Consider the following 10,503-nt stretch of genomic DNA (forward strand, 5'->3'; position numbering starts at 1 on the left):
TCGTTAGTCAGTTTGGATCGCGTGTAGACGTGCGATTTTGTTGGTTGTCGGTTGAACGCGAACGAATTCTCTGTGAACCGGGAACGGGTAATATGTATACGTGTGTGGCACGTGCCAGCAGAAGCAGCAATTATTACGCAACACGGTAAACGATGAATGAACGAAGAGGACTTTACGGTATGGTGACTTTCACGAGAGTAAACGAGACGGTAATTATCAATCTTCGTAGCACGGCGTTACGTCGTCCATTAACGCGTTAAGCAAACCGACTAAACGCGCGATTCGATAGAAATTAATCGATCGTGTGAAATCGAGCAAAGGTTAATCGAGACTAGGAAAATCTGTTTGCGTTCTAACTAGGAGGAATCCGTATAACAAGGACAAAGAGCACCGTCATACGCTTTCGATTCCCCTGCACGCAGGTGTCGGTTACGCAATACGGACATTTTAGTAAATGGTTTTCGTATGTAACCTCAAACTAATCCAGTTTACAAGGAGAGAACTTACAATGTACCTTAATCTAATACAGACAGCAAATACGACGGGGAAATTAGAGAGCTGCTGGATTACGATTAAATTGCCCACGGTCGTGCGCGAATTACTATCTTTCGACACTTTACTATCTTTCTTCGATAATTCTCCAAAGGTAAATCCGACTAATTTCCTCCATGGTTTGGTTATGCTGTGTTTACCGACGGGTTGTGCCATGCGTGCACGCGTCCTATCGCTGACACGCCTAATCTAAATCCGGAGGAAAGGACAATGGATGTCGTTGTGCTCGATTTAAAAACTCTGCGGTATTCCTCTACTGTACTATTGGCTGTTGACTATTGACTATTGACTATTGATATATCGACTCGATAAGAGAACAAACTGCTGCTCGATTTATCATCGAGTAAACCGTTCCTCTTCCATGGCGTTTAATCGACGCGACGCGACGCCTCGTCGCTTTACACCCACAACCTTTCATGGGATCTAATCTCAAGCTATCGATCTTAATTACGCACCCAGTCCTACTTAAGCCGCGTTCGTGGCATTTTGTTTCGTGAAAAATTAAGCGGTTTACAACCGCTGTCGGCAACCTTGGTCCTTGGTCGATTTCTCGCCTTTTTTATGCTTTCGGTGTACGTTGATCTCGATATTCGAGGCGCGTATCTTACCGATATTACGACTGTAATATGTAGTAGATTAGAAATTCGATGCATCGAGAACAAAGTTCCCGTAACAACATTGGGTTCCGTCTTTCCATCGATTGATATTCAAATTACACCTACATATATCGAATACTTTCTCGTAATAAGCACAGTGTCGCGATATATCGATAATCTTTTTATACGTTTAAATATAAAATATGAAAGAACGAACGCAAGATAAACGGCGGTAAATTGCACACTCACTTTTCTACATCCAATCCTGAGCTCAGCTTTGACGAACCTCGGTGCGCATAGATGCCTCGATCAAAGTCAAATTCGCGGAACTATAGCATGCTAACACTCGCTATAACTTATAGAAGAGCTTTACATTTTCACCGACTGGTTTCAGTTTATTTACAGAAAGGAATTACCAGCAAGCAACTCGACACGCCACGGCACGACGACACGACACGACACGACACGGCACGGCACGCACGGCACGGCACGTCACGTCACGTCACGGCACGACACGGCGCGGCACGGCACGGCACGGCACGGCACGGCACAATTACAAGGTACACAACAAGGTACAACGTAAACTATTTACATTGCTCGAATTCGCACTTGTACATCGGCACCAACAACGACTGGTAAACGCGACATAGATTTCCTATGTCCTTGACACGCGATGTGACTTATCATGTTCGACCTTGTGCCAACGAACAGTGCCAAAAATTTCGGTAAACCTTTCAACGTACAGAATGGTCGGAGCACGTTTCACTGGCATGCACTGTCAATCGCGTTCTATCCCGGATGCTTTCGCAACTCGGAGCAACACACTGTACGTGTCCTGGATGCTTTCGATCAAGATTCGTGCAACGATGGAACTGTTTTTCCGGAACAAGCATTCGCGAAACACTCTCTTCTGGTAGGAATCGGTTGCGGGAATCAAACTATCGACGAGCACGTTGCGGTTAAAAAAGGACCGAGGATAAGGAATCGAGCAAAAAGGCCAAAGGATAAGATACGACGCAACCCGACACGACGCTCTAAACGTCCACGCTCGCTCTGAGCAACCCGGCGACTCGAATGTAGCGCGCATCTGCGCCGCGCAAACGCGCCTCTCATTGGCTCGTTGATCGGTACATATCCACCACCACTTACAGAGCTACAGGGGTTCTCCTCGCACCCTGACAACCACCGCTTCAACTATTTTATCGACTTTCTTTTCCTTAGTTTTTATTTCACGGATAACAAGGGGATCTACCTACGTATAATCGAATTGCTTAGAATCCGACTGGTCGGTCGGTGGTTTCCGAGCTGCTCTCAATTTATTATAGTTAACTCCCACCGACCCCTGTTCACACCACCCTGCGCTGCGGTACGGCCGATGCCGTTTACACAATTTACAAACAATACTAAATCTTTCTAGCATAGATAACCAAGAAACTTACTACTCTAGTTTCTACAAACATACTATATTTTCATCGATTGAAAATTTACAAATATTCCGACTAGATTTTTAGTTCTCTTCGATATACAAGACGCGTATACCACCATGTTTCTTATTTACGATCCTATTAAAAAACTCCTTAAGATAAAGTTATTCTATTTTAAGAGACGCGTGCTGATAGAAAAACTTTTTCTCAAGGACATATGTATTTTAATGAGATTCAAAGAGCATCGATATTTTTTAAAATAGAACTATACATTCTTTTAAATATTCTAATCAATGCGCCCCTCTGTTCTCTATAAATATGTATTAAGCTGTTCGAGTCGAAACACGATTAGTTGAAAAATTATTCAATGGTTTTCAACATTGCGTTGAAGCTTGTTAGGCTTGAACGTCTTACCAATCGTTTCTCGACCCAAGTAATTTAATATTTCTTTTGCAAACGATAAAAAGACACATACCGTTAAATCGCTTTTCAAATTTGTTGTTTCAACTCGTTCGGAACTGTGAATAACTCGTGGAAAATGCAGCGGTACCCTTCTCTTTGCTGGGATGGTAATTACGCACTTGTTTTATGACAATTACACACTTCGGTTCGGCATTCTTGTCTTGAACAAAGAATCACGAGTAATTAAGTACAGAGCAGCAATTCTAGCAACTAATGGCTATACAAAGTGCAGACCGAAATATTGCGTATAGAGAATAGCATATAAACGCGGAACAATAGCTGCGAGCATGGCTGGTTTTGCCGCGTTTACGTTCATTGAACGTAATACGGCTGGGATTTACAAGGTATTGTCGTAATATCGTATTCGTGAATAAAAACGGATGGTCTGTTGGATGCGTTGCGATAACTCGGTAACTTTCGCACCTCGTGAAATCAGAGTTGCTCACAACGAAAAGTTATCGATCGTTATCCGTGTTAGTTAATACCGTTTCAATCTTTACCGCGATCGCAGCTAATTTCGAAAATTCATTTCGCGGGAATCGATTTCTTTGCAACGCGAATAAGTTTCACGCTTTACGAGTAAACGTTTAATATACAGCTGAAAATAGCGTAATCGCGTCAGTCAACTGCTCGACTAGACGGTGAAGCATCGTTAAACTTTTTTAATTTACGAGTTCTGACATTGTGGCAGTGAAAGAAACGCCTTGCTTCGACGTTTGCTTCTATGCGAATACGAGCGTGTTTACGCTCGCTCGTTCGCCTCAAGCTCCTAGTCAAAAAACAATTTTTAACATTTTTACTTGTTCGTTTTCTAGGAACGCAACGTTTAAAAAAGATTGATCTTTAACATTCCGAGGCTCCACTATCCCTTTAATAAAAAACGAACGATAAGGAAAGATGCCGAGTGTAAACGCGGCGACGTTGAACCAAGTAAATGTTCGATTGTTCGCATTCGTTGTTCATTGTTTGAACGTTGGGCTTTTGAAAAACGTGGCCTGATTCGTGGTGGATACATCGACCTCGGTTACGACTCGGTTACGACTCGGTTACGTTCTGCAAACGTTTTAGCGAAATTACGCTCGGTCGCAACGCAAGTAGTACGGTTGGGTATAAAGTGCCGCCACTTGTCATCAAGACCCACTGTACAGGGAGGAACGAGGCAAGAGGAAAAATGGTCGAACGGTGCCGTACTGCTCGATGGATAAATTACTTCTCGTGCTCTTCTTTATTCTTGTTTCCCTTCGTTTTGCGTGCTGGCCTGCTTCTCGCTGCCTTCTTCCCTATTCACCGATTTTTAATGGTCCCGTTAACAGTCGCGTAACCATCGACTAACCACTGGGAGAGTTGCAAACACAGTCGTTTAATGGTAATGGAAAAATAGGTCTCCAGTCGATCCGCGACCATTTACTTTCCATATCTATTAACCCGAGTAAATACGAGCATCGATATCGATCCGTAAGAGTGAAATTCGGCAAATTCCTGTTACTATATCGGAATACGAGGCTTTTAGCATGGATAAAAAATAATTCACGTTCGCCGTCCGAGGGTCAACGGCGGAACGAGTTATTTATCTTCGCTCGACCAAACACGCGAATGCACGACTCAACAGACTCGCTCGCATCCAAAACCAGACAAAAGTATACCAGGCGTGTCGTATACTGCTCGGTATACCTACATACTTGGTTCGTTAACACCCCAGACGGGAGAAAAGCCGGGTCAGATAGCTAACTCGATAAGATACACGCACCGTCGTACAGAATTTGCAATTGAAAATGTTCGGATCTCTATGGAAATCCTCCTAGACTCATTTATGTTCTTAATGTGTCGCACGGTGAACATAAAGTAGCAAAGCAGTAAAGTACGTACATAGATACGAGAAGAATATTGCGTGCAAGTAAATTTGCGTACTCGTTCAACAGGATGTACGTTGTGCGCATTAATCGTGTTAACACAGGGCATTTGGAATTGCGATTTCGAGTCGATGACACCCTACAGATTATAACGGATACAGATTATACGATTAAGTCAACCATTTCTCCAAAATATTCTTATTTTGCACATTGCAGAAAATCTATTTCAAAGTCTCCGTAAAAATTCGCTTCGCAACGTAGACAAAACATTTTTTAGTCGAAATCGAACAATGTTTCGAACGTTATTAGACGAAACGGTATTCCATGGATGTACCGGGATTCGACTATCGAGAATCGATTAAATTCTTGGGAATACTGCGCCCTTTTCCAGTATCATGGAAGAGCTTTCCGACCAAGCTTCGACCAACCTGTTATTAAATCATCCCCGAAAGCGCGCATTCACCCCTAGGGTATCTATTTCTAATAACGTTTATTCTGGCTTACTTTGCCAAACCAACCAACCCTATTTCCTTTCGCCGACAGTCTCTAATGTTCAGGACGAATTTTTACCGATAGCAATGTTTCCAGCTATTATCAATTTCTATCGTTCCGAAATTTTTAGTAATCGGAGTAAAAACAAATTACAACTAATTGTCCGTAAACAAGTAAAATTCCAAGTACACGTACACGTTTTATTTCCACGGTGTTGAAGTAGCAAAGTAAATTTGGCAGAAACTCGAATCTCGAAAGTTCAACGAGCTACCTTGCTCGTTAAAAGAAATTCGGAAAAGTTGTTAAACGGACCTCGTTAGAAACTCATTCACGTCCAAATAACTGTGAGTTTTCGAATTGTCAAACGTTATATGTACATACATTTCCCTTGATTTGATTTATTAACAATCGAAGCGAGTGCAGAATGGAACGAGTAAAGAGAGAGTCAAGGTATCGTTGTAAATATCGAGATCCGAAATAGAAAAAGTATATACACAATATGTCATGAAAGATTGGAGCCGAGGCAATTAAGGATTTAATTATGGGTATGATTAAACGTGCGGTGGCTCCTTAAAACAAAGAATAATAAAGAAGTTTATGTAACGACGTTGTAAATTTGTATATCGCTATAATCAAGTATTAAACGAGTAAAGTTTATTCCCCTCGGAAACGTTCTAGCTTAAAGAGAATAAGTAGAAATGACGAAAGGCGAGGAAGAAACTCGTAGCTAAGGAAGAGGACTAGAGGTAGGTAGTCTGTTGATTCGGAATTTCAGAGGACCTCTGAAAATTCCAGGATCACGGCCGAACGCCATTACTCGAAGGAAAGGAAGTAATTGTGTGGTAATGAGGGTCAGAGTCGTGAGAGACTCTTGGTTGCGAGTCCGTGGCAAGATCGGTGACCTTTAACCTCCGTTCTCTCCCTCGCTCCTCCGGCTGGCTCTCCTTTTGCTTTCACGCTGCCCTAAATGCGGTAGCTCTGCGCACCGATCGTTCCCATCGTATCGAGAAGACCTCGATCCCAACGGCTCCTCTCACGATGACAAATTACATCGGTCTTGGATCGCTTTATCTCTATCAGCGATTATCTACCTCGATATGAATTTCCGTGGGTTACGATGCGAGAAAGCGTCATCTTTATTCGCGCTTTGTTGGCGGTACCGTAGACACGAAAAGAAGAAAAGCCGAAATGTCGAGCTATACAATATGTACATGAGTATATTAACACGGTGGCTGCGAGTGTCGCCCTTTCTATCGATACTCGAGTTCAACGTTCAACGACCTCCACTGTTTCGGAACTGTATCGAGTTGGCCAGAAAATAATTTTAGTTTTCGCGTTTTACTACGAATCAACATTTTCTCGACGATGCTACTGCCTTTTATTCCCATCGATTCTATCTTTCTACATCAATTCTGGAGACGAAGAGAAAATTAACGAATGAATAATTGATACGTAATCGAGCCAGCCTATCCTGAAACATAGATATTATTTTTCACAAGGTTTGGAGATTATTAACGAGTCGGAGAAATTTTTGAACCGTTTTCAGCGTTCGTTAATCGACAGGTTTTATCGATACGGGTATCCAGACAGTGCTCGATGGTAAAGGGGACCGTGACCGGTAAAACTCTTACTATTAATGTTTCATAGTACAGTGCAATCGTCGTTGGTCCCGAAGGTAGGGTGGTCGGTTGATTGGCACAAAGTACGTCGCTGCGTGCACTAAATCACACCGAGCGTACTTGCTGCAAAGGTTCTTTTTAATGCCATTACCATCCCAAGCGTCTCCCACCACGAGCCACTGGCAGATGTGATCTACGGTTGGGGTGTATCTAATTGACATCGAGAAACACAAACCGGCACCTCGTATAGTGTATGTACGGCCTTTTCGTGATTTGACCATCGATCCGCGAGGGTTTCATCGGAAACACATACGTATCTACTAAATGTAACTGAAATACTTATCCGATGCGACACACATTTCGTCTGGTCTTTCTCGTTGTTCCCGTTTTCAGGATTTCCTGCGACGTTAATACAATTTCACGATAAAAATGCATTCCGAGTCCGAGTTCGTTTCTCCTCGCGCAATAATGACGAGCGAATACGACTTGACTGCTCGTAATAGTTGAATCAAACAACTAGACCTGAACAACGCATGGCCGTTATCAGAAATATTTGTAGAGTCGTTTAAATTAATCGTCGCCCGGACAACGAGAAGGATATAATCACTGTCAACGAAGAATAACGAAGGTGTAGATCGTAAAGAATTTAGAGGAAGGTTAAAACTCGAGAGAGAGAAGTACGGGCTGGAAAAGGACGCTGATTGTGCAGCTGACTGAAAATGAGATTGCCGAAGTAGTCGATTTAAAAGGCTGCCGGTGGCTATTTCTTGCGCGTTTGGGAGCTAACCAGCAAAGAACGACCGGTACCCGAACAACTAGTCGGCAGATGGCACGCGCTGGGGCCTTGGCCAGACCCTTCCGGTCCCTCGAGAGCTCTCTCTCTCTCTCTCTCTCTCTCTCTCTCTCTCTCCCGGGCCCAACCTTCTTTCTTCGGGGGGTCGTACGCGATTATGGTCGGTTAAGCCCCAGGCTCGCACAGACAACGACTTTATTGGAATCGCGTTGTGAACGACGTTGACTCTGGGAACCATTGTAAGAGCCTGTAGTCTGCGTATACCGTGAAATCCTACTTTCGTAATACAAGCAGACTTCCATCTACCGAAAGCACCAAGGGAGGAATCTTAATTAGTTCTTGTATGGAATTAGAAAAGGTTTTGCGCGAAACGGGAGACATATAGTAGATATTTCCTAGAAACGAGTAGTTATTGAAAAAGCTAACGTTCGTTGTTTGGGAAAAAATCTCGAAAGAAAATAGCAATTATTTATTACGGGCCAGGAAACAACAGTCCGCAACAGGAGCAACGATCGAGAAACGAAGGTTATGCTTCGGTCTGCAACACGGTTGGCTGAGCCTGCTGATGCGCTCGCCCGTATAATTGGATGCACAACGTCGGTAATTTGTTTGAAACACGTACCGCCAAGAAGAAACTTGGGGCACAGAGACCTATGTCGTTTCGCTGCTGGTCAGTCAATTTTCCATTTCTTATTCTCTCGTCGCGTCGCTCGAGAGAAAATATTCTTTCTAGAAAGGAACGCGTCGTGTCCACGGCTCGTCCGCAACCTCTATACTCGTCTTCCTATCTTCCTTTACCCCCGAGATTAATAATAACGCGATAATAAGCCAACAAACAACGTAAAGGTAAATCGCTTATGCGTACACGATGAAATATTCGTTGAAAATTTAACCGTCGTGTCGTGAATATTCCGCGATAAAGTGTCGCGATGGTTCGCTGGATATGTTAAAAAATAATGTGAAACTTGTCAGTCGACAAAGCTTGAGATTTCGCAAACTAGATCGGATCCACTCTCCTCGGTTCTGTCGCTTACCAAGAGCAGGTGCGCCATGCATCACGGAAAACCAGTCTTTTTCTTATTGATCTTGCTTCTGCCCTTTGGACCGCCACCAATCCCACCTGCCGATCACGTGGCTTCCTCGAGCCACTCGACCGAGCACACAATTTACTTCTCGATATAATACGCTCTTACAAAACACCTTATATAATTTTCGGCAAGTTTTCGCATCAGAATGCAGTTAGATCTTTATAATTCGTATCTAGCTACCTTTAAACGCGAATAGTGTATACATATACATACGCGGTTCGCGATGTTTTCATTTTCTTCCTACGTTCCTCCTTCGAGTTTAACGGTGAACCGGTACAACGACGGACGGCCCGACGATGAAAATTCCTACGATATTTACGATCGATCGAATAAACCAACGTTTTTATCCGGCTGCGAAAACATGCAAAGTAATTGGCAATTCCTGATACTCTATCGGCAAAAAGTAAACAAGTAGACGACTTGTTTTCAAATCCAGAGAAACGAGGGACAAACGGCCACTAAACTTTATAGATTCATCGAAGGATACAGATACGCGAAACGCAGCTGTCCATTGACAAACCTCGAATAAAAGCGAAAAGAAGAAGAAGAAGAGAGTAATCGTTAGACACCTGTTGCCAACTAAATTAATGTTATCGTGTTAGGGTATTAATTACGCGGAGTTGATTTGAAACGATTGCTAATTAAATGTCGCGCAATGTATCGAACGAGCGACATATTGTAACAAGTATCAGCTGCGGAAAGGAAAGCCAGTACTTGTTACTTTTTCCGTGTGATCGTAACTCGTAATCCGTGGGCGTTCCTTGGTCAATTTGTAATCCAATATGATCAATCGAGCGAATGCACCGAAGCCGTATGCATACGGGTCGATCGTCGAAGCTTTTTGCAAGGTGTCCGATTGAGGACCACCTGTCGGTGTTGTTTGCCGGCTGATGACAATTTGCCCAACATCGGAGAAAGCACGCCCGTACGCACGCACTCTGGCTGGCCAAGAGTCTCCGCGCGACGTTAATAGCGATTCGAGGACGTGCCTCGAGGTGGAATTAAATGCCAGATATGCGAATCGCTTATCTGCGCGGCACCGAGACCAGATACGCCTTCGCAACCAAACTTTATCCTATCTATCCGGCCGGCGAAACAATAATTTCCAGACAACGTTAAAAACCATGCCACAGAATCGGAAAATATCTATACTAAACGCGTATCGATTACGATTCAATTTATTCCGTACATTTTTCATTGCTCTCTATCAACTTTCATTTACACGGACTAGAGACCGATGTCGCTGTGTACTGCGTCTTTCGATACAAGGAAGCTGAAAAAGGATTCGAATTCTCAGGATTAACACACGAATAGAAATCGAGGAAAATACGGAGACGATTCAGCTCGCGACGAACGAAGGTAGCAACCGAGTCAACCAAAACGTGGATGCGCGTGTTTCGTGATTTTCCAGGACGACCAACTTGTTTGCAAGGGAAGTAATAACCCTGCCATGCCGGTGTGCTTGCGCAAACCAGGCCAACCAAAATAGAAAGAAAGCGGAAAACGGGAAACGGAAAGCTCCAAGGAAAACAAACCAACGGTCGTTGCTCGTGCGACAAATACTGTCCTGCTTCTATTCTGTACATCCACCAGGAAGTGAAAAAAAGAGGAGGCGGGGGGTACAAGG

The 10,503-nt window shown here is 43.5% G+C and overlaps 1 protein-coding gene across 5 annotated transcripts in view; it reads right to left on the reverse strand.

Annotated features, from left to right (window-relative positions):
- Positions 1 to 2,183, reverse strand: part of Tinc (transmembrane protein tincar) — a 61,996-nt gene extending 59,813 nt beyond the window's left edge. For all 5 annotated transcript variants that reach the window (XM_076769242.1, XM_076769246.1, XM_076769244.1 and 2 more), the window contains exon 1: positions 1,398 to 2,183. The gene's annotated coding sequence lies outside the window, so the exon portion shown is untranslated. The remainder of the gene's footprint in view (positions 1 to 1,397) is intronic.
- Between the last annotated feature and the right edge of the window lie 8,320 nt (positions 2,184 to 10,503).

Source organism: Colletes latitarsis, chromosome 7 (genome assembly GCF_051014445.1).
Source record: "Colletes latitarsis isolate SP2378_abdomen chromosome 7, iyColLati1, whole genome shotgun sequence".
NCBI classification, from domain to species: domain Eukaryota; kingdom Metazoa; phylum Arthropoda; class Insecta; order Hymenoptera; family Colletidae; genus Colletes; species Colletes latitarsis.